Raw genomic sequence first — 6,690 nt, 5'->3', positions numbered from 1 at the left:
GAAGGGCTGATAGAATGAGTTTGCCAAACCAAATTAATTGCCCAGCCACCTAGCACTTGATCTAATATCCTGCCCAGACAAGATCAGACTAACCACCTCTAAGGACAAAACGTAGAAACTGTGGGCCAGATAGGATAGTGTGGGTTGGGAATGAGTCAGAGAAAAGAGGTTGAACTGAGGAAAAATAAAGTCTAGTTTCTGGTAAGTATATGTGTAAAATCAGAATTGATTACTAAAATGTCCATATGCTTTATAACTATTCTCCCTTCTTTGAAATTCCCCATATGTGTCCTCATCCTTTACTGAAGTCCTTCAAGGCTGCAGTTGTGGCATGTTGGTGCCCCTGGGTTCTTGATGGCTATTGCAATAGAAATGAGTCACTGCATGAGTCACTGACAGCCCTTCCAATTTGAAAGGGCTTTGAGTACCAGCCAAATGATGGGCTGCTTATCCCAGGACCAGCCTGAGAGTGGAGAGGGTCTTCTCCAGAAGGTTTGTCATTGTTAAGGCAGCAGACCATGACCTGCATAGACAGAGGAAGGACAAATGTTGACAAAGTCATGGATCCTTGATGTATTTAAGTATGGCTCCTCAAATGTAGCTAGGTTCCCAGTAGCGTGAGTAATAAATCCCCTAAAGTGGTTTTGTGTATTTGAATTCACACTAATTGAAATTATAGTTATATGTAAAACATGGCATTGGTTCCAGCCCAAAGGAATTTGCAATGCAAATTCACATAATAGGACCACTTATTGGGATCCCTCATTAGCACAAATGGGGACCTTGACTACTTGGAAGTTAAACCCTTGAAAATACTTGAGAAGGGACACATTCTAATTTCAAAGAGCAAGGCAAGGGAGAAGAAAAGCATTTGCAACTAAAGTGACAACTTGAGGGATCCAGTTCAGAGAGGAAAGGGGGTACTAAAAAGAAAGCATAGCATACCAAGTCCTTGGGCTTGATGGTGGAAGAAAAGAGTGGGGTCAGAGGAGTCACTAGGTCTTTGGCATCATAATGTGCTACTTTTTAATTCCCTGAAGTTTTAAAATCCCCTAGAAGTTGAAGATAGGGTTGGGGATGGGAAAGGGAGAGGGGCTAGTTTTATTGAAAATAGTTGCCAGAGACCAGGAAGAGGGATAATGCTGGGTTCGGAGTAAGAGGACCTGAGTCTTGGCTATGACACTTCTTACTGCTTGTAGGACCTGAACAAGTCACATCACCTCTCTGGGTTACAGTTCCTCATCTATAAAATGGGGGTGTTGGCCTAGATGACCCCTAAGGTCCCTTCCAGCTTTAAAATCTATTATCCTATGATCTAGGTTCCTGAGCAGATGATTTTAACTCATGTTTTTTCCATTTTAAATGTTTTTATTTTTAAAAATGTAAGTAGTATTTTATTTTTTCCAATTATACATAGACAATTTTCAACATTCATTTTTTCTAAGATTTTGAATTCCAAATTTTTCTCCTTCCCTCTCTTTCCTCCCCCCTCCCCAAGACAGCAAACAATCTGATACAGGTTATACATGTGCAATCGTGTAAAACATTTCCACATTTGTCATGTTGTGAAAGATGAAATAGATCAAAAGGGGAAATAAAGAAAGTGAAAATAGTATGCTTTGATCTACATTCAGACTCCATAGTTCTTTCTCTGGATGTGGATAGCATTTTCCATTATGAGGCTTTTGGAATTGTCTTGGATCATTGTATTGCTGAGAAGACCTAAGTTGATCACACGATAGAAGATCATAGTTGATCATAGCACAATGTGACTGTTACTGTGTACAATGTTCTTCTGGTTCTCCTCACTTCACTCAACATCAGTTTACATAAGTTTTTCCAGGTTTTTCTGAAATCTACCTGCTCATCCTTTCTTATAGCACATTAGTATTGTATTTCATTACATCCATATATCACAAGTTGTTCAGCCATTCCCAAACTGATAGGTGTCCACTTAATTTCCAATTCTTTGCTACCACAAAAGAGCTGCTATAAATATTTTTGTACGTGTGGGCACTTTCCCCTTTTTTTATGATCTCTTTGGGATACAGACCTAGTAGTGGTATTGCTGGATCAAAGGGAATGCACAGTTTTATAGCCCTTGGGGCATAGCTCCAAATTTTAGCTCATGTTTCTAAAGCACATTGTAGTTTGCAAAGACTCCATGAGATACATAGTACTATTTACTATCAGTTGCTCTCCCTTCCCTATAGAGTTCTGTATGCCTCAGGGGTGGGAGCATGGCAGCAATGGAACACAGATTGGAGAGCTACCAGGTAAGTCTTCCACATATACCTAGTCCAACCATTTCCCAGATGAGGAAACCAAGGTCCAGAGATCTGTAATAAATTTCCACAGTCCAATAGCTGGCAGAACCAGGACTAGAATCAAGGTCTCCTGGTCAATACTCCTCCCCAGAGCTACAACTAGAAATTCTGATGCCTAGAGCAATCAGAATGACTGGGACAACAAGACAAAAGGTGCCCTCAAATCCACTTTTTAGCTTATGGTATGAAAATAAAACAAAAAGAGATTGAGACAAATTCAGTTGAGTAGAATGGAGAATTAGTTACTGTGGTAAATGTATTTGCACTCTCTCATTTCAACAAAACCCCAGTTGCCTTGCATAGTTATAGATCTGCTCTTTCCTTGGCTGCCTATATAAGGCAGTCAAGATATTAGAGTCTATCCTCATGGGAAATCATCCCCAGCACAAGGTTAAAAGACAAGAAGGAAATTAAATGCATTAGAGATGACTTCTTTGGCGTAAACTCTCTGCTCTCACAGAGGCAGTGAGAAGCCATTTCCCCTTCATTCTTCCCTCTGTTGATTCTCTCCGGTTTAGCCTGGGTTTGTACATAGCTGTTTGCATGTCATCTCCCCCATTGGCCTATGAGATCCTTGACAGCAGGAACTGTCTTTTGCCTGTCATTGCATTCTCAGCAGTTAGCACAGTGCCTGGCACATAATAGGTGCTTAATAAATGTTAATTGACTGATGGATGAGTTGTCCCTTTCAGCTCTAAATCCATAATCCTATGAATTACTAGCCATGTGACTAGGTAAATCACTTGTACGGTCTGAATGTCACTTTCTTCATCTCTGAAATAGTGATAATGCTTGTGTTACCTACTATGGAGATTCGTTATGAGGGTAGTGTTTCATTAATCTCAAAGCTCTAGAAGTGGGCATTATTATCATAAATACACTGTGCTCCAGGGAAGTCAGACTTCTAATTGCATCTTCCTTCCCATGAGTTCTGAGGTCCTCATATGTGAGAACCATAAACTTGGATACTTCATGTCAATAGAACAGTAAGAGTAGTGCAGCCTCCCCATCATATAAAGCAGAGGGCAAGGATATTTAGGAAACTAGTGCACTTTTTATAGAGAAGGTGCAGTTTGAGGATAAGGTTCTATGCTCCTATGGACCTATGATCTCATTAGTTGGGCTACCCTCTTCAATATTCTAAATTGACATCTGTCCTAGCTTGGCCATCTTGTGCAACAATTGTTTATGTTCTTCCATAAATTTTGTCATTAGTCCCCTTCAAGAATGAAGGACAAACAACAACAACAGAGGGTTGACAAAGCACTAGGGGCCTTCCGCACATTCTCTTGGTATTACTAGCATACCATAATTTCTTACAGATACTAGAACTCCATTACACTCATGTGTCATAATTTGGTCAGTCATTCCCTACTTGAAAGACACTCCTTTAGTTTCCAATTCTTTGTCTCTACAAAAAGTGCACAATAAATATTTGGGTAAATGTGGGTCCTTTTCCTCTTTCTTTGATCTCTTTGGGGGTATAGGCCCAATGGAGGTATTGATGGATCACAGGGAATATACCATTTGAGTTCTTGCTGACACCAACTGGCAATGGGTTAGAATCGGTTCTTGTAATTTGGTTCTTAGAATCCAAGAAATAGGGTCACAGATTTAAAGCTGGAAGGGACCTGAGGGGCCATCTAGATTATTTCCCTCATTTTACAGATGAGGAAACTGAGGCCCAAAGAGGTTAAGTGGCTTTCATAAAGTAGGACAAATAAGTAGGATTAGAGCTCTGGTCCTCTTACTCAAAAATCATTTCTCTTTCCACTGTACTGCACTGCTCCTCAATCTTGATTTTTTTTTTTTAGCCAAAGACAAGATTTATTAGAACATCCATCATATTGGGAAGACTCTTAAGGAGTCTGAGCATTAGTAAGCTTTTGGTTGGATGTTAAGAATCTGAGCAGCGGCTAGATTATATGAATCTGAGCATCTTAATGGAGACAAAGTGGACCTTACATACAGAAAGACTGTGGGAGGGACATAGGAGTGGCCAGTAAGCTGGGGTGAACAGAACTCCTGGGACTTGGACCTCATGGCCAAGGGAGAATGGAGCCTAGCTAGGATTAAGGGTGGGAAATGGCCAGGGCCATACATAGGGAGGTAAAACAAAGGAAGGCCAGGCTAGGTTAAAGGTTACAGAATTGGGAGATTGGGTGTAGCCACAATGAAAGGTCAATTGATGGGGTTATAGCCTCAGGCAAATGCCAGAGATTTGGCCAAATGGGAAAATCCAAGGTTTTTCCTTTCTGGGGTCTAGATCCCAACCCCATTATTCCCCCCTCAAACAAATGGGACCCAAATTCTTTTGGAGTAAGGGGCAAAGGTCTCGGCTTGTAAAACTACTTCCTGCTGGCAAGGGGCATAGTGCTGTCCCTTCCTTGAGGGGGGTCCCAAAGAGGAGGTTGACTGGAACTGAGCACAGGCTGCATCCAGGGAATGATGGGGAGGCATGGACTGGTACCTGCCTTTTGCTACCAACTGTAGGTGAATGGGCTGTAGTCTGCGAGACACAAATCTGACAGAAAAGACTGCAAGACCAAGATATAAAGCAGGGACTAGATTTAGGGCCCAACTTCGAGAGGATAAAACATCCTTAGCTCTGTTTGGATTCAGTTTTCCAACCATGCAGTATCAAATCCACCTCATAGCCAGACACAGGAATAGCCAGGTGGGTAACATTCCCTTTCAAAGGAACATAATTAGGAAACTGAGCCAGGGGGATTCTGTCTTAGACTGAGGCTAAAATTGTCCTCTCAGCTTTTCCTGATGCTGACTTTCCACCAGTATCACCTTCTCTGAGTAGCTTGTGGCATTTCTCTCAGATGGTGGATTATTGATTATCGATGAATTATGACCCATCAGACAACTCAAAATAAAATCCTATGAGCTTTTACCTCAAGCAGCAAGTTTTACTAATCACAGCTTAGGAAAAACTTTTCCAGATTTACATCTCAAACTTAAATTTATCCTAATGTAAAAAACCAATCATTAGAGATTTCTCCACACTTGCAAATTCTCAGCAAGCCATACATAATGCAAATAAGCTTTTTGGCCAGTTTACATATTAAAACAATAACCAACAATAGCTATATTATTTTAGTGGTAACCAAATTATGAAAAGTTGCTTGACATAACTGATACAGAAAGTTCACCAATTTGAAACTTGAAACAAACCCATTACCAATCAAGTGACTTCAGTTTTGTTAAGTGCACTTTTAAATTACTTTACACAGAGAATCAACATCTCATCATTAACAGTTAAAACTACAAATTTAAAAGAGCATGCTTACCCAAGTTTGGAGGCTAGCTTCATTACCTTGAGCAGGATGTGCTGAACCTGGGTGATGCTTCCAGGCAAAAGTTGCCCTAGAGCCCAAGGCCAGGGGGACCCAAGACTGTAGCTGCTGCCCCTCCTCTCTCCTTCCTTTTGCCCTAACAGATACCCTCTTGACTCAAGTGAAGGGAGTGGGAGAAAAGAGTGACCAGGGCTGTAAGAAGGAGTTCTAAACTCCTTAATGATCAATCACAAAACTTCCAGAATCTGCCAAGATATTTTTAGCTGTTCTAACTTTCCCCTGTAACCTCCATGAAGGAGAATTCAGGGGTGTAGAGGGAAGGGATTAAGTAAGCCTCAGGGAACCAAAAAGCAACTGCAGTTTTTCCTCAATTCTCTAGCACTGAGAGAACTGACAGAATTGGGCATACACTTCTTCATAGGGTATCCGTCCTTGTCCTCTATGCTGTGGAAGGTGTACCTCGAACCCATCCAGTGGACCCAGAGTCTGACGGCATCAGGCTGAGTGCAAGACAGCCTCATAACTGTCTGCCTGAAAAGCACCTCCAAGCCTTGGTGCTTGGAGAGCAACCCCAACTACAGAGCAGGAAAGGGAGGGAGAGGAGGCTTACATACCTTCCAGTCTTGGCTGGAGAAGAACTTGGGGTTAGGCAGTTTCCCCATACAGGCCACCAAAATGATATGGTTTAGGGGCTCAGGAGTGCTGGGACCCCAATATCACAACCCATGGGTCCTGTCCAAAAGAATTTGACCCAAGCCTTCTTTCAGCCAAAGACAAGGTTTATTAGAACATCTGTCATATTGGGCAGACTCTTAAGGAGTCTGAGCATTAGTAAGTTATTGGCTAGATTTTAAGAATCTGAGCCTTGGCTAGATGATAAAAATCTGAGCCATGGCTAGATTATAAGAATCTAAGTCTCAATCTTGATTTTTGCTGGGAGACTTGATGTTTCTTCTCCTGCCTCAGGAGAGGATAGACCTCTGGCAAAACATGCTAGCTCTTAGGAAGCTGGATGATATACCTGGCATCTAAAATGCTACAATAATCTTGGGTAATTC

The sequence above is a fragment of the Phascolarctos cinereus genome, unplaced genomic scaffold (genome assembly GCF_003287225.1).
Source record: "Phascolarctos cinereus isolate Bilbo 61053 unplaced genomic scaffold, phaCin_HiC Scaffold_2;HRSCAF=192, whole genome shotgun sequence".
In the NCBI taxonomy this organism is placed as follows: Eukaryota; Metazoa; Chordata; class Mammalia; order Diprotodontia; family Phascolarctidae; genus Phascolarctos; species Phascolarctos cinereus.
Note: the sequence above shows the minus strand (reverse complement) of the source record.